At 43.8% G+C, this 18,115-nt stretch overlaps 1 long non-coding RNA gene and 2 pseudogenes across 5 annotated transcripts in view; 2 read left to right on the top strand and 1 right to left on the bottom strand.

The window, feature by feature from the left end:
- LOC307111987 overlaps nt 1-18,115 on the bottom strand; it is a 44,682-nt gene that overhangs the window by 6,291 nt on the left and 20,276 nt on the right. Inside the window, exons 1-3 of one of the 3 annotated variants that reach the window (XR_013814650.1) lie at nt 10,433-17,124; nt 3,958-4,423; nt 1,074-1,179 (exon numbers count right to left, since the gene is read on the bottom strand). This is a non-coding gene — a long non-coding RNA (uncharacterized lncRNA). Of the gene's footprint in view, nt 1-1,073; nt 1,180-3,957; nt 4,424-10,432; nt 17,125-18,115 lie in introns of those variants that run through there. The other 2 variants (XR_013814649.1, XR_013814648.1) reach the window with 2 other exon arrangements.
- LOC307111986 (large ribosomal subunit protein eL36-like) lies at nt 6,191-6,513 on the top strand (annotated as a pseudogene). Its single transcript has one exon. The product of its transcript is annotated as a large ribosomal subunit protein eL36-like (transcript).
- Nucleotides 8,394-9,878, top strand: LOC307111985 (ferritin light chain-like; annotated as a pseudogene). The gene has a single exon. The product of its transcript is annotated as a ferritin light chain-like (transcript).

Below are 18,115 nucleotides of genomic sequence, written 5' to 3'. Positions count from 1 at the left end.
CAGTTAGGACAGTGACATTTGCTATACAAGGACCTGCTTTGTTTTTATTTCATTGACTAGAGGCCTGGTGCACAAAATTCGTACATGGCGGGGGGGGTGACTCCCCTCAGTCCAGCCTGCACCCTCTCCAATCCAAGACCCCCAACTGCCGGTTTAGGCCCGATCCCGAGGACAGTTGGACATCCCTTTCACAATCCTGGACCGCTGGCTCCTAATTGCTCACCTGCCTGCCTGCCTGGTCACCCCTAACTGCCCCCCCCCCTTGCTGGCCTGATTGCCCCCAACAACCCCCCCCCCCCCCCCCGCACTGCCTGGTCACTCCATGCAGCCTGCTGTTCAGTCATGTGGTCATCCCTCACTAACCCCCCTGCCAGCCTGGTCGTAGGCAGCCATCTTGTGAGGGTGTGAGGGTCAATGTGCATATCACCTCTTTATAATATAGGATATTTATCTCCCTCAGAAAAGAATTAAGGTAGCAACAACTATCTTCTTTGTAGCATTTTTATGCTCATTCTTTGGGGTACTTTGAAGCTGATGTGAGTCTTTATTGTAAATTCTCTCTGCGGCCCCCAGTATCTCTTGGACATCCCTGTAGTTCTACAGTGCAGAGACTCCTATCCCCCATAAGCCAAAGTGAACCCTGTTATTCCAAGGGCTATGGGAGCCAGTCAAAACAATGCGGAAGCTGCTGCCACTATTGTGTGTCTAAGTCTGAAAGGTTTGTCTCTCTAGAGAGTGATCCACAGTCACATGTTCCTTCCGAAAAGCCAGCTCGGGCAGCCCCTGTTGTCTTGAGGAAGCCTGTGGAGCCTGTTCGAGTCCAGAGCCCTCCTCTGTCTAGACTGAGCGATCCGAGTTCACAGCTTTAGAGGAAGGGGTCATCTTTCCCCACCCTGTCATAACACTGCTAACCTGGCAGCAAGTGTCCAGTCGATGCAAAGGAAATGGCAGCTAGTGATCAGCTTTTGTCCTGGGCTACCCATCCCCAGAAACAAGAACCAAAATTCCCCCACCCCCCACCGCCTTGACAGAAAGCCAGGTTATTACTGTGCTCAAGAGTGAATCAAACCGACCTTTCCAAAACACTCTGTCTCATCGGGTACCCACAGAAATGGTCTCCTGTGACATTCACAGCGATGATTCCAACAACATTTAAGATGTTCCAGGGGAAGTAAGTACCTAGGAACAGAGTTGGCTCTGTAAATAGGCAGGGTCAGAAACACCTGCAGGGTAAGACTTCCGAAGCACCAGGAAGTCTGCTCAAGGGCCCCAACTTTCCCCCACTAAAGACTGCTCTGGAAACCTACAGCATTCCGTTTGCAGAGTGTAATCCGGGGCTGGTAACTTCGTAAGTCATTGCATTTAAATTTTGATGGGGCTGATTGTACAGGTGTGTCAGGGGGGGCAGGAATTTGCATTTTTATCAAGCTCACCTGCAGATGTTGGTGCATGTGGCCTATGGCCCATACTTTGGAAAACTGTGCTGCGGAGAATTGTGAGTCATTGTCACATTAGCATGGATTAACCGGTGATGTGGGATAGCACCACACCTGAATTCTAGGCCTGGCATTGGCCCTCCGTGGGCAAAACAAGTTCATTCTCCACTACGGAAAGCCTCAGGACCAGAAGGTGCCCTCTAAAGGTTTATTCAGGGGCTGGTTTCTAAAGTATGGTCCAAAAGCCTGCAAAGTATGAGGGTTGGCCCAAAGGGTCAGAGAGGCCAGGGCTTCTCCAGCATGCCCTGCACATTCCCTGAAGCTCTGCAGTGCAGAAAACCCTGGACACGGGGAGGAACCTCTTGCCCCAGGACTGCAGTCTGTCTTGGTGTCTGAGGTCTTGGGATACAAGGACACTATAGTAGATTCATCTCCTTTCTTTGCCCTCAGTCATTTACAAATAGGGAAAAGGGAAAGGAAGAAGAGATTTATTTAGTGCTTTATATGCACTGTCTTTTAAATTCTCAAATAACCCTAGTCTCCTTTTGAAAATGAGAGAATTGAGATTCAAAGAGATTGAATAACTTGCCTAAATTCCCAAGGTCATATGGCTCCTGAATGCTTGAGCTGAAATTTGAACTCTTGCCTGTCAAGGTACAGGTTCCATGTTCTTTCCACAAAACTATTCATAACCAAAAGTTTTGCTGTGGCCATTCTGAAGGCCTAGATGTTTCGAGACCCTCAAAATAAGCTTACCTCTCCCTGGCTGTCATGCACACCTGTGACCCACTCTGTTTCAGAATCTCCCCACATCCTTGATCTTTACTGCATCCCTGACCTCCAACCCCTCAGCTGTGCCTATTTCTTATCTCCACAACTTCTTGACCCCTAGGGGTAAAATGTGCTGCCACCTCTGCTGGGCCCAGGAGGACTTTTCTGGTCTGCAATTATTCTAGTCACTGGCTTCAAGACCAGTGGTTTTCATGGCTTGAGAATCCCCAAAGGCTTAAGAAGCGTTTGTGTACTAACTGAAGCGAAACCCCTACCCTCCTTTTCTCCCCTCCCGCTTCCCTGATCTCTTCTCAAAGGGCACAGATGTAGGAACCCTGAGTCAGCCCATACCCTTCTATTAGTCAGCCCCCTCAAACCTCAACTTCCTAGTAACAGAGATTATTCTGGGATGCTGGGCACCCCCTAGTGGGAGTAATGGAGAGAGAAGAGAGGTTGCTTTGATCTGTTCTCAATAACCCACGCACCCCCAGCTTCCACCCCTCCTCACCGGCCTTTGCCTTCCAGCCCAATTCACTGTTCTTGGAATGACTCATTGTTCCCACCATGATGGGGCCTTTTGCTCCATAAAGCCCTCCCTGAGTTTACGGGCATAATGAACTAAAATTAAGCAGAAGGCAATTCAGGCAGAACAGTAGGAAAAACTTCCTATGGCGACAGCTCTTGAATCCCTGTAATTCCTTATAAGGCAAACTGAGTAAGACCTAACTGCACTGAGCAAAACAATAGAGAATATCTTGGAAAGATATTTTTGGAAGAGGGGAGGGTGAGGGAAAGGCTACTTTCCTGATCAAGATAAATGTTAATGCCCACATCAGACACACTTACCTTGATTTCAAAACATATTAATGCCTGGTGCTATGTCTTATCGCTCCACATTTCACCACTTTGAGATAAACAGATAAAGCCCCATCCCAGCCGAGGGACAATCCATTTGTAGTTGTGGGACATTCTGAACATTTGTCACTATCCCTCACTCTTAAAAGACCATGGCCATAACCCCCATGACAGGGGATGAGCCCTACTAGTATTACGTTTCAATCAATAAACCATTTTCTGAGTACCTATACTATCCAAGGCTCGGGTAAAATTGATCTTACGCATTTTCTGTCCACATCTAGTTTAGCCCTCCATCCAAAGAAGGGCTTTAGTAAAAGATGGGGAGAGCTAACATATTTGAGTGCATGCACTAAGAATTCTTCTGGGTGTATTCACAGTCCAAATTTTAGTTCAATAGCTGATCATTTGCTCACAGCCAATCTGATCCTGTGGCCCAATGCCTGTCCCCAGGGGAGGCTACAATTACATAGCATGCCACCTCTGTAAGACTTTAGTTGCTGTGGTCTTACCCATTCCTGGGTTTGAGTCTTTGACTCATTAGTGCCTATTCCCATTGGCCTTCTCTGATAGTTCCCCGGAACCCTGATCATAATGCTAGCAATCCCACTGCAGGGTTTTCTCTGCGATGGCTCCTGCCTCATCTTGAACCTAGCTGCTCAGACCAGCGGTCGCCAACCTTTCACACCTCATGGACCACCAGTGGTCCACAATCCACCGGTTGGCGACCCCTGGCTTAGACAGTCTAATCTCAGAACTGCTCACAATGTTAAGCCTTTTCATCTTTTCTTTCAGAGCCATTTGATGATGTTCATCTCTGTGACAACCACGAATTGGGGAAGCATCTCTCCCCTCAGGCACTTCCATTTTTAGATTGGCAGCCTTCCCAACTCACCAGAGGCCGCACAGAATGAAACCCGCTGTGGAGGGTTAGAGGAAAAATTGGACGTCAGTGCACTGGGCATCTGGGAGAAAGAAGAAAGGTCAAGGATGCTCCAGCTTGGTCGGCCTCTCCGACCAAGGCTTGACAGCAGAAGCTGGGATTCCTTCCTGCATAACTTGGGCTTGAATTAAAGGCATTTTTTTTTTTTTTTTTTTTTTTTTTAGTCTGAAGACCTCTGGCTTCACTCTGGATGGAACACTCAAAGGGCAGAGGAAGGTCCCCAGCTGGCAGGAAGGACACACTGACCCCTGGCCCCAGTGCCTTGGCCAATCGGGGAAGAAGACACAAAAGCTGTGGTGACTTAGCTGAGCCACCTGGAGTGCTTCTGTCCGTGTAAGCTGTTCTCCTCTGTGTCGGCTGGCCTTGGCTTTGTGAGAAAGGGTGGTGATGTGTTTATGTGCTCCGAGGAGAAAACTTCCTGGAGAGAGAATGAGAAATAAAAGTAATAAACCCAACTAGTGGCTGCTTTGGGTGGCTGGAAAAGAAGGAATCCTCAGACAAGGGGCCCCAGCTCCGACAGACAGAGATAAGGGAACTTTCATTACTTCTGTTTCTATTTTAGAAGAAATAAAAAGCAAATCATAAATCTAAAGATGAAGGTCCATTCATCTGGGAAGAGAATTAAACAAGCTGTTACATTCCAAACAGATATTAGGACTGCAAAAGTGAAGACTTTTAACCCGCTAGTGGGAATGTTTCTTTCCTGAAAAATCACCAAAGATAAGGTTCCAAAAAATGATTTTTCGGGCGTGTTAAGAAGCATTCATTTGGGCTGTCTGTAGTGAGCTGGATTCCTAGCACTGGATGCTTTCTAAGAAAAAGTAAAAGGTGAGCAAAGTAGGCTATTACGGGAAATTCAGGAGTGTGATTTGTCGATAAAGGTGAAGAGGGGGTGAGTCAGCTGATCCAGAGCTGCAACAAACAGAAAGCAATGGTCTTGCAGCTTGGGAGGTGCCCAGAAGGGATGGTGCCCCTGGTTCATGCCTTTAAGAAACCAACAGTGAGCTCCCAAGGCAGTGCTTGTGGGCAGGGGACAGGTCTCAGCTGTCCGCCAGTGCCTGCAGCGTTAGATATCCGTGTGCATTATCTGCTACTATCCCCAAGGGAAGGAAGTTTTGTGCCAGCTGGAAATCTCCCAGAAAAGACAGGTATGTAGCTCTTGGATGATGTCCAAGGAAACCAGGTGAGGGCTTGAACTCTGGCCAGAGAAGCAGGGTGTGTACACCTGGGGAAGCTGGGTGGGAGTCATTAGACTACACTCAGGCAGGGGAGCACGGGGTGTGGCGTGCCCATGAAGAGTGGGTGTGAGCATTCCAGAGCCTGGACATTGTTTATGGAAGATGCTTCAGTAAATACAGAACATGAGTTCCTCTGGCTGTCCTACAACCTTTTCTCCTGCTGAGTTTCTGGTTCTTTTGAAGCTACCACATAAAGTTCTGAATAAAGTTGAAGCTGAGACATAGATGGGACCACAATGGCCAGATCTGCAGCACAGAGCCAAGGAGACGAGGCAAATCCTTGGACTTGAATCACAGCAATAAAAGTTAACTCCATGTCTTCATCCACTTAATTTTCCTTCTCACTCTCTGGTGTCCTTTTGACCTTTTACTTTCCTTCTTGCTCTTTCTCCCACAGATTTCCAGTGGTCAGCTGGAGCCATTTCAGACCACCTCCCAACTCTGTGTTCAGTAATGCCACAAGGCAGCTTACCACCAGCCATGGTGGGATTATTTATATTACAGAAAGAACAAATGCTATAAATTTGAGGTTTATTTCTTTTTTCTGAATAGCCAATTGTTAAAACATTTACCAGTACACCATGCCTGTAACTGAGTTTTTACATGGAAGAGGGGTTGGTGAACTGAAGGGGAACAATGTAAGAAGTTTGGGAGGCAAATGGCGAAGCCTAGTATCTAGAGGAAAGGGGTGGGTCGCCAAGATTGGTTCTGCCCACCTCATGGACACACACTCCACCCCAACACAAACCTTGGATTCCATACTAAACAGTTGCTCAATAAGAACCTGCTCTTGTGTCTACAATGACATGTAGACATTGTTTTCTGTTGATTTAGGTGTGTGTTTTTTTATCTTCCCACTTGAACATTTTCTTGAGGTTTATGGTGCAGGGTATAATAGGTACAGCTGTTGGTCCTTCTACCACAACAGCCATTGAGGCGTAGTAGCCATGGCTCTGGGCTACCCCATGGCCATGGCCTCAAGTAGGCCCACAAGGTGACCAAGAATGTGAACAAGTTGAGGCCCAGCGGTTGCCATGGGCACCTCAGTAAGCATACCAAGTTCATGCAGGACATGATCCAAGAGGTGTGTGGCTTTGTCCTCCATGAGCAGCACACCATGGAGCTGCTCAAGGTCTCTAAGAACAAGAGGGCCTGAAATTCATCAAGAAAAGGGTGGGGACACACATCCGTGCCAAGAGGAAGAGAGGAGCTGAGTGATGTTCTTGCAGTCATGAGGAAGGCAGCAGGCAAGAAGGACTGAGCCCCATCCCTTCTGTAGGTAATAAAACCTGTTCAGGAAAAAAAAACAAAAAGAACCACCTAGGTCCAGAGTGTTTTTCCTATTATGGATTTAAAGTGTGTTCACATAGATTCACTTCCTCTTTTGCTCTTCCAACCACCCATATAATAGTATGTGTTCCCCTTCCCCTGTAAGTGCTTCCCATTGACCTTTGTCTTCAACATCTTATGTCTTCCAAAAATATCCCAGAGCTGGATAATTACCACTCCCTCTAGAGTACAGTTTTTAAACTTTAATGTACAGGCAAATCACCAAGGGAATCTTGTTAAAAAGCAGATTTATATTCAGTAGGTCTGACTGGGGCCCAAGATTCCCCATTTCTAACAAGCTCCCAGGTGCTGCCACTGGTCAGCAGGTCACTCATTTAGTGGCAAGGCTCCAGACTGGACATGTTAATCCATCTGCCTCTTCTGCTTGAAGAAGTCCCACTACACCTCTGGAAGGGACAGTCTTCAAGGGAGATTGGACCAGTAGTGGAATCAAAACCACACAACCAAATCTATATGCCAAGTGGGGTTAGATTCTCTTTCAAGAATTTGAACTAGAATGCTATCCTAGCCTGGATTCTCCACAAAGTAGAGCCTGAAGATAGAAGTTTGCACATAGTCATTTATTTGGGAATCCCAGAAAACAGGATGGGAGAATATGGGGAGTGAGAAATAAAAGGGAGGAAAAAACAGTACAAGGATGTGTGATTGAACTGATGATCTCAAAGGGCACCAGGTACTCAGCCCTGTGGGACCTACTAATGGGCCTTCAGAAAGACATCTCAGTACTGCCTCAAACATTTATCCAGCCTTTCCTTTATGAAAATACTGATTAAATGCTTCATAACCTTTATTTTCCAGTTTCCAAATAATGACTTGATTCCTTAGCATCCTCTGAAAGTCACCAAAAAATTTTACTTTAATATGATCATGAACTCATGGATGATAAAGATTACATGTAAAGTATTTAACACAAGTTACATAGCAAGCCCTCTGCAAACATTAGCCATTGCTATTACCACTCTTTTACTATTAATGCGTTCTCATGACTTTTCCTATCATAATGGACCTGCTTGCTCATATAGAACACCAACACACATTGGCTTCTTTGGATTTACTTCAAATTCCCAATCTTGGCTTATACCCACCCACTGTAACTGGAGAGCCAGTCTGACACCTTATTGGGTTTGTTCTGTTCCAGGAGTGTGCAAGCTAGGGCCTGTAAGCCAAATCCAGTTTACTATCTGTTTTTTCAAATAAAGTTGTGGATTTTTTTTTTGGAACACAGACACATCCATTCATTTACATATTATTTATGGCTGCTTTAGTGCTACAACACCAGAGTTAAACAGCAAAGCCTATAATATTTATAGTTTTGTTCTTTAAAGAAAGGTTGCCAATCCCTGGTCTGTTCTACTCACAGACTATTTACCAAGTCCATGCAACAATCTCAGGATGGGTTATTGATCACTGAGGAGACCAGGTAAGGGTGGGAATGAATCACTGCCACCTCTTTCCATTCGAAAAACAATTCCAAGTACTATTAGTAGAGAGGGTGTTAATTCAACCCTTTAAGAGCTGTGCTTTATATTATCCTTCTCTGAATCAGACTAGTTACATAGTCCATCATTTGGCAAAAGTCCATTCAACAAGCAAAACGTTAATAAACTTTTTTGCATAAGATTATTAGCTTGAGGCAGTGTCCTCAGCAGTCGCAGATCTGTTTCTTGCTTCAACAGTGTTTGGACGGAACAGACCCAGAGATGCCCCTTCTTCCTGCGTCTTACCCAGTCACCACCTTCTGAACCACCTCTGGGACCAGCCAACACACTGGTTTCTTTTCTACCTTAACCCCTTATTGCCCAACAACCATGAGCTCCCAAATTCGTCAGAATTATTCCAGCGAGGTGGAGGCTGAGGTCAACTGCCTGGCCAACCTGCATCTGTGGCCTCCCACACCTACCTCTCTCAAGGCTTCTATTCCACCAGGATGATGCGGCTCTCAAGGGCGTGGGCCACTTCTTCCATGAGTTGTCAGAGAAGAAAGAAGCTCGAGGGCGCTGAGCATCTCTTAAAGTTGCAAAACCAGCACAGTGGCCACATTCTCTCCAGGACGTGCTGAAGCCTCCCCAAGATGAGTGGGCAAAACTCAGGGCGCATGGAAGCCGCCCTGGCCTTGGAGAGGAGCCTGAACCAGGCCCTCTTGGAGCTGCAGGCCCTGGTTCTACCCACAGACCCTCAGCTTTGTGACTTCCTGCAGAACCACTTCCTGGGTGAGGAGGTGAAACTCATCAAGAAGATGGGCTACACCTGACTCACCTCCACAGGCTGGCTGACCCCCAAGGCTGGGCTGGGTGAGTATCTATTCAAAAGGCTCACCCTCAAGCACGACTAGGAGCCTTTGGAGCCCAGAGGCCCTTGTGAGGCTCCTCTGCATCCCCCTGGTGTCTGGCTTTTCCCTGAGCCTCTCCTGAAACTACTAGCCATTCTTTTAACCACCCTGAAGCCCTCTCCCATGCATTGGACCAAATGAAACAATAAAGCCTTTTGCAGCAAAAAAAAAAGAAATAAAAATAAAAGATTATTAGCTTGAAAACAGAAGACTGTTGCTAAAGGAATCTTCCTCTTATTAAGGGATTTTTATCAGACTACTCTAAAAATAAATTAGCCTTTCAAGTAAGAATAAATGTAGGTAGAATTTATCACTTTCATTTTCTCCACAAATATCTTTGACATGTTAATAACCACCTAATGAGGACAGACATTAGATGAATATTTATGATGGCTATGGTTGATGAATATGATTCATGAACTATGCATTTAGTACTGGATTCAGAATGGAGTCATGAGATATAGTTAGTCATTGTGATTGGATACACAGTGAATGACCACTTTATATTAGGCCCTCCACAATGAGAATGCCCATATCCACATAGAACTTTCAGCTTCTTTTGTGAAATGGTCTTTCAGAGCAGAAACACAGGAAGTTACTTGAGAAGCCCAGCTCTGACCAAATAACACAAATACTTTTATCATGTTCAGAGGTCAAGCTTCAAAAGCCTTCTGAAAACAGCCCTAAGCCCCAAAAAGGGTGAGAGGGGAGGGAGTGTTTTGTTAGTGTTTTTTTTTTTTGTTGTTTTGTTTTGTTTTGGTTATGAAAACAATATAATATTTTAAATTTTTTAAAGAAAACTTCACTCTAGTCCTGGGCCCTAATACAGTTGTTTTCATTTTTAAGTAATCTCATTTAGTCTTCAACCAAATACATATCCATGTTCACATACAATTAACTTTGATGAGAGTTTACAGGAACAGTGATTAAAACACGCACAAGGCTTAGCCACAGGATGATCAGTGATTAAAACACGCACAAGGCTTATCCACAGGATGATCATCACAGAGGTATCAGGAACACCAAGTATGAGAGCTTCCAGTGGCTCTCAAGCTTCGCTGCACATTGGCATCTCTTGGGAATGTTTTTTAAAATACTGATGTTGTGGCCGCACCTGCCAAACATCCTAATTTCATTATTAGCCTGGGGAGGGTTCCAGGGCTGGGTATTATTTTAAAAATTCCCCTTGTCATTCTAAAATGTTGATTTAGCCAGATGCCTTGATGTTACGGGTCAAATACTGAGGTCCAGGAGTGCATTTCAAGCCTGGGCCCTTTCCCCAGCTAAAAACTTCCTTAAATCACAATAAATGAACAGCTAGTTGAAGACCCTGTATGAAAAAGAAAATACCAGACTTTTCCTTGGATGAGCAGGTGGGGATGTATTCCATGGTTCTGAGAATTAAGGATTTAGCCTCTTTCACAGAATAGAACCAAACTTTCTTGCAATAGTCAAGATCTACCACGATATGAATATGGGCTGTGATATCAACGCTTAATCGGAGCTGTACCTTTGGCCTAGTTAGTAGACAGTGTCCAGATGTTTGGGATTGTGTTCTCTCAGCCATCCAGTCCTCAGTTTAATATTCAACAGGATGACCGCCATTATTTAGAATTCTCCCGAGGGAGCAGGCTCCAAAACTGAAGATTTGACACGCTCCCTCTTTACTCTTTTTCCATGTGGTTGGAGTTTAAAATGCTTCTATGTTGTCTCTTTCCTTTGGGAATTTCCTCTGGAGCTGGAGATTAATCATTATGCAAATATTAAAGAGTTTGAAAGTTCGAGAAAGGAAGGGAATTTGTTTAAGCAACGCTGTTGTGGTAGTTTAAATGAAAGATAAACAGCTGTTGTGTTTTGACCTGCATTCCAGTTCTACTGAGCAGTTTGTGTGATATGAAATGATATTTAAGTCTTCTCTGAGAGTTATGTGTACCTTTGCCAAAACCTCTGTGTTCCCATAAGTCTCCAAGTGGATCGACCACCACCCAGCCTGTTTGCACTCCCTCTCAGACCGAAAAGGCCCTTCTGGGAAAAGGCAAATTAAAGCATTTCTCTCTCAGAATGTTAGTCTGACTGAGATGTTATTTAGATTTTTTAAATAGCCTAAATGCCTGGGGTGATCTGAAAGGAAATGCAGCAGAGTCTCATGTTGCCTAATAAATAGGGCAAGTCATGCTCACTCAGGCACAGCCCAAAGGGAAAAACAAAGTCCTCACTCTTACCCTGAAGGTCAAAACTCTTTGGCTTCACTTGTCATATTCTCTCCTTCTATGCCCTCATGGATTTCTGAACAATAGACTGCTAGTTAATAATTCTTTGTATTAAAATTTCCCTGCTTAAATCACTGTGTACTTTCTCCTGATCTGACCCATACTGATACCGCCCTTCCTAGACACAGAGTTCCCCAAGAGCAAAGGACATTGCTACGGGGCTGGAGTGAGACAAGCAAGGCACACAGATTTGTTGAGTTATAGGGTCATTCGAGTGCAGGGTGGATGCCTGAGGGTGGGTGACTCCTGTCCTCCGTCCCTTGTTTGCCTGCCCCCCAGTCCAGACCCTGGTGTGTTGTTACGGTTTTCTTCCTCTCTTCTCCCCTCCCCACCCCCCACCTCCAGAGTTTAGTTTAGAACATTCCAGAGATACTAGTTAGTATTTGTTATGGGCTGAATGTTGTGTCCCCCTGCAAAATCATATATTCAAGCTCTAATCTCCAATGTGTGAGTATTTTGGAAACAGGGCATTTGGGGGTAATTAGGTTTAGGTGAGGTCATGAGGGTGGGGCCTTCATTTAAGGATTAGTGCCCTTTAAGAAGGGGAAAACAGAGATCTCTCTCTCTCTCTCTCTCTCTCTCTCTCTCTCTCCACATGCATTCACTGAGGAAAGACCATGTGAGCACACAGAGAGGCCAGGAAGTGGGTCCTCCTTGATCTTGGACTTCCCAGCCTCCACACTCAGAAAAATAAATGTCTGTTGGTATTTTGATATGGCAGCCCAAGCTAAGACAGTGCCTAATTAGCATTTAGTAAAAAGCTGAATTACCTTTTCTCTCTCAGAATCATTTCTCTAAATTCAGTTTAAGAAAAACAGTTAAGCCCAACTGGCATAGCTCAGTGATAGAGTGTCGACCTATGAACCAGGAAGTCACAGATTCTGGTCAGGGCACATGCCTGGGTTGCAGACTTGATCCCCAGTGTGGGGCGTGCAGAAGTCAGCCAATCAATGATTCTCTCTCGTCATTGATGTTTCTCTCTCTCCCTCTTCCTTCCTCTCTGAAATAAGTAAAAATATATATTAAGAAAGAAAACAGTTGAGTCTAAAAATAGTTTAGCATAGTGTTCAAAAGTCAGATTTTAAAGTCTTGTAGACGCATGTTCAATCCTAGCCCTACCATAACCCTGATCTAGTTACTCTCTGTGCCTCGGTTTCTTTATAAAAGGGTTGGGGAACCTTTTTCTGTCAATGGCCATTTAGATATTTATAACATCATTCATGGCCATATAAAATTACCAGCTTAAAAATTAGCCTGCTATATTTGATCAAACATTTAATAAACTCACCCCTAATGCCTTGGCAGGGCCAGACCAAATGATTTTGTGGGCCTTATTTGGCCTGTGGGCCGGATGTTCCCCACCCCTGATCTGTATAGTAGACATAATAATAATGTCTAGTCCAGGCGTCCTCAAACTACGGCCCGCGGGCCACAAGCAGGTGTTTGTGCCGTTTTGTTTTTTTACTTCAAAATAAGATATGTGCAGTGTGCATAGGAATTTGTTCATAGTTTTTTTAAACTATAGTCCGGCCCTCCAACAGTCTGAGGGACAGTGAACTGGCCCCCTGTTTAAAAAGTTTGAGGACCCCTGGCACTCTAGTCCATAAAACGGTGGAAAGGATTAAATAAGATAATACATATAAGGGGGTTAGTTCAATGCTCTCAAATATTAGCTTGTAGTGTTGATAGTAGGCTAAAATTACTCCCATAAAATTAACCCCAAATTCCCCCTAAGTCTGAGTCACAAAATGAGGAAATAAGAACCAAAAGCCAGTATGTCAGTAATTAGTCTTTTGAAGGTGTTTCTAAAGTCAGAAAAGTTGAACATTGCTTCTCTTTGTCCCAAAAGCCATCGTAAACCATGTTTAGGAAGGAAGGTAAAAAAGCATAGCAATGGCGTTGATCTCCTTTCCCCATGAGAGGAGATTGGATTAGAGTAAATAGTCAATCTTTTTTTTTTGTTTCCACTTGCAAAAAGATGTAACTTTATTCAAATTCTATTCAGTGAGAATGTTTAGTGCCTCTTCCACATTCCAGGAATTACACTAATTAGTGAAGATTCAAGCAGCTGAAGGTCTTAAGGTATAGAGATAAGCATGTAAACAAAGCAAAGGTCATTCTGAGTGATGGTCACTCAAACTGTGGTGGAGCTCACCAGGGCTCTGCAGGAGAGAAAGGGCAGAGACCAGGCAAGGTCAGAGAATCCTTCCCAGAGGTTATATCCTTATTGCTGTTGCACCTCAGAAGTAGAAAGGGAAAAACGGAAGGCATTACTTGAATTTTTTCAAGTGACTAGAGCAAGATGGTGTTTTTGTCTGAAGCTAACTGTTAGTGTACCTGGTCATTTGGAACTACTAATATTGACAGTGGAGCTACCATTCGTTGAGTAGCTACTATATATAAGGTATTTTATATGCCTTAATTAATTTTCAATTCAATCCTTCTAAAAACCCTGTTAGATAGGACTCATTATCAACATTTTACAGATAAATTGAGACTTTTAGCCAGAATATGGAGCTGAAGCCACCTTCCTCAACTCTGCTCTTGACCTGCTACTATTGACTTTGTCCAATTTCTAGAAATCTGTTTTTTGCTATTATACAAAAAACATGCAGGACCTATATAGAATATTTCTAAACCTAAGCGAACTTGACCTAAATTTCTTCATAAAACACTGGCTATTATAATAGGCGAGATTCAACCAGCTTTTATTCACAACTGAAAATTGCATTTTAACAGAAAAATAAATGTGCTACCCAAACCCAATCGACTTATTATATCACATCTCTAAACCAGTTCTCCAAGTTTATTCATTGCAGCTATAAAGAATAACACAAGAAAATGTCCTTGGATTTTATACCATCCTTAGCCCAAAAAGGAAAACTCCCTGCACAGAGCCGGACACAGCTCAAGCAACCACCAAATATTGCTTCTGTCTTCCTTCCCTCCTCTGGTACAAACAGCAGAAATGAAACAGGGAACTGGGCAGGCAGATCAGGAGAGAACTCCTATCCAAAGACAACAGGATAGAGAATTACAGGCTTATCACCCACAGCCATGGTTCATAGCCCTCTCCAAACCACCTCTTGAGAGATGCTGTTGCCAGTTACAGTTTCATCCAGGAACTGACCTTGGCCCAGAGCCTTCCATTCACTTGTCCAGAAACTCTGCATACCAGAGAGGTCTTTCCCAGCCAATAGATATACTCTCCATCGTCCCTTCAATGAAGCCCAGAGAGAGAATAGCCGGGGGGCAGTTGGAAACTGTGGGACTAAGATGGGAAAAGTAGGCGGGATAAAATGGGAGCCCCAGAACAGCTTTATAAACAGCCCCAGGGAATGGCTTTCAGGTGGGAGAGAAGCAGGTTTGTCTATCATGATGAATGGACGTAGATTCTGGTGCTCCAAAAAAGAATTTGAAAATACATTTCCTGATTTGGGTAGGAATAATAATGAAATGACGAGATGACTATATGCTGAGCACTCTACCTGATATATAGCAAGTACTCAGTAAAGAAGAGCTGCTGCCCTGGCCAGTGTGGCTCAGTTGGTTGGAGTGTTGTCCTGTGCACTGAAGGGTCACAGGTTTGATTCCCAGGCAGGGCATATACTCAGTTTGCCAGTTCGATCCCCAGTTAGGGTGCATACAAAGGCAACTGATCAATGTTTCTCTCTCACATCAGCATTTCTCTCTCTCCCTCTCCCTTCCTCTCTACAATCAATGAAAAAAATATTCTCAGGTGAGACTTTGAAAAAAAAAAGAAGAGCTGCTGCTATTATTATCATTAAGATTTTGCTCTTTATAATTAAGACTAGGTTGTTAAGGATGTGATACAAGTGCAGCGTGTCCAGGTATGTAAGGGGTAGCAGAGGTGGGTATTGTGGTAGGCTGAAAATGGCCCTCCCAAAGATACAGGTTCTAATCTCTGGAATTGGCAAATATTACCTTATTTGAAAAACAAAACAAAACAGTTTGCAGATGAGATTAAGTTAAAGATCTTGAGATGGAGGTGACTATCCTAGATTTTCTGGATGGATCATAAATGTAATCACAAGTGTCCTTTTAAGAGAGAGAAAGATTTCACAGAGGGTGGGCAGCAATGTGAAGATAGAGCCAAGGGAAATTTGAAGATACTGGCCTTGAAGATTGAAGTGATGCAGCCACAAGCCAAGGAATGCCAGCAGCCACCAGTAGTTGGACGATGCAAGGAACAGAATCTCTCCTGGAGTCTCTGGAGGGAGCACAGTCCAGTTAGCACATTGGATTCATCTCAGTGATACTGAGCTTGGCGTTCTGGCCTCCAGAACTGTGAGAGAGTAAATTTCAATTGTTTTAAGCCACCAAGTTTGTGGGATAGCAGCCATAGGAAACTAATATAGTTACTAAGTGGCTTTTCATTCTATCCAAGATTCATCAGTAAACTGTTGTCCATCATGAGTCCTAGCTAATGAGTATTTATTAGATTGTGCAGTTCCAAAGGTATAGACCACACATGCTGATAACCCAGTTTTGTGTGTTCTTTTTTTTTCTTTTTTCTTTTTTTTTGGGGGGGGGGGTGTGTAATTAAAAAGCCCTGATTTTCGTAGATGCCAATTCCTGTGATATCAATACTCCCACTGTGGCCCAATTTCAAAGGTTTAGCATCTGACTTGCACAGTTCCTCAGTATTTAACCATCGGCTCTCGCACATTGGAAGGAGCCAACTTCAGCACATCCCTGTAGAGGTGCTCTAAACCACGGGGAAATTTCTCTCAACTGTATTGAGCATAACTTTATTTCTCCTTGATAATTCTGAAGAGGACTTTATGGTATTGTAGTTCCTGAGAGTCAACATGGGGAACATTAATTACTGTTGCACTCTGTGTGTGCAGAGTTGCCAATCAACAGCATTGTGGTGGGTGGCTTCCCAGCCTGCAGAGCTGAGAAGGAAAAGGCAGAACAGAATGTCCAATCTTCGTTAGTTGTATGCTTTTATTCCTTAGGGAGCTCTGGAAAGAATCCAGCAGAGACGACTGCCTTCCTTAGGTAAATTTACTGCAGTATAAATAGTAATAGCAGTGACAGAAATCATCATCATTTTCTTCCAATGGGATAAGGCTTTACAGTGTTCAAAGGGAATTGGACTTTCACCTTGAGGAAAATAGAATAGAGGCTTTATCTCCAGAAACAAATGGAGTGTGTAAAATTCAGTCTCTCTGTTCATCCCCACGCTGCTGACTTCTGAACAGCATTCCCGTTGTATATATCCGGGGCTTGGGAAATTTTCCTAGTTCCCGGGAAGAAAGTTAACTAAAACATATGACATCTCTGGCAAGAATCACAATTTCACACAAAAACTTTCTTGCAATAACTTCCTCTGCATATCGCTTCCCCCGGTGGAATCACTGTCTCCAGGGAAAGCTGGGGTCTGAAATGACAACTCTGTTTAACGAAAGTGAGAGCTGAAGGCTAAATCCAACAGCCCTTTATTCCTTCAGGACAAGCCTTCATCTTAAGATCCCCTTTCATGGATACGATAAACTCTTCCAGATTCATTTTCTTTTTGTTTTTAGACATGAAAGCATTTTATAACTCAAGGGAAAAAAATAAATACAGTTACTACTCCTACAACACAACGGTGTTTCCTGTAGACAAAATATTATAGACTATTTGTATTATAGAGTATTTATTTATGAAATTGGAGGTGGGGGTGGTCACTGGAGAGAGGCCTGGCAGAGATTGGTGGATATGTGTTTTATGCCTGGATTAGATTAGTTATGAGAATCAATGTTTTCAAAGTTGAAATGTGCCATATATGCCATATATATCTATATATATATAAGCCAAGCGACTGGAAGGACTGGAACGACCAGTCGCTATGATGGGCTCTGCAGCAGGCCAACTGGTCCAATGGGGGTGGGGCCATCCAGCCAACCTCCTGCAGCCCCCTGCCGGCAAGGGTCCTGATAGCCACCCACCCCTCCCCCTAGCCAGCCAGCCCCGATAGGCCCCAATCGAGGCAGGTTGGCTGGACCCCACCCATGCACGAATTCGTGCACTGGGCCTCTAGTGTAAATATATATGATATATATTTCTGGAAGTAAAAGCAAGACAGTTATCAGCCACCCTTGCTGGTAGAGGAAAGTAAAACCATGTCCACATTAAAGAGTGAGGTCACCACTTGTGTTTCAACATGGTCGTGGTGCCTGCCCTTTCTGCTACCATATGTACGAGTGCCAGGATCTGAACCACGGGCTGCCTGATGCTGCTCTTCAGAGTTGGCCTACACAGAACAGGTCTTCAGAACACATCTGTTGGTCATCACAGTGATGAGATGGCATTAAAATATTGGACAAACATCTACTGGAGACAACATGTTCACTACCTACAGGAAAGGGAGGGTCAGAGCTAAGAGTGAAGGACGAGATTTATGAAGCTTCAGTCCCTTCAGCCGCACTGAAGAGTGACAGGGGAGACAGTTCAAGGCCTCTAATTGGCCTGTAGGCTTTGCGTATAAAGATGGATAATTTGCTGTGAGCTTGAAATAGGAAAACCAATAACTATTCCTAATTTTGCTACTGTATTGATTAATTATTTTGCTTGTGAAATTATCTACACTTTGCAGAGAATTCTAAGTGAACCTTTGCAGTGTATATTTTCATGAGTCCAAAAGTTACTTCCTTCCCTCTATTGCAAAGTTGTGAGAACAAAAATGTCTGCCTATAAATTTTAACTAGCACTTTCACACAACTGTGTTCGAAATCCTCTAAAAAGATTCTAATATTCAGATGTCAAATATACAAAGAACTAAGAAGAAGAAAGAGATAGAATGGAAACATAATCTACAAATAATCCAGTAATGCCATCTCTTAAATTAGAACATTTAACTCCAACTATTACTCCAAGAATTTCATGCTCTTGCTCTTGAATAAAATTAGTAACAA

Source organism: Cnephaeus nilssonii, assembly GCF_951640355.1.
Source record: "Cnephaeus nilssonii genome assembly, chromosome: 15".
Classification (NCBI taxonomy): domain Eukaryota; kingdom Metazoa; phylum Chordata; class Mammalia; order Chiroptera; family Vespertilionidae; genus Cnephaeus; species Cnephaeus nilssonii.
The sequence above is the reverse complement of the archived record's forward strand: the minus strand, read 5'-3'. Positions and strand labels throughout refer to the sequence as shown.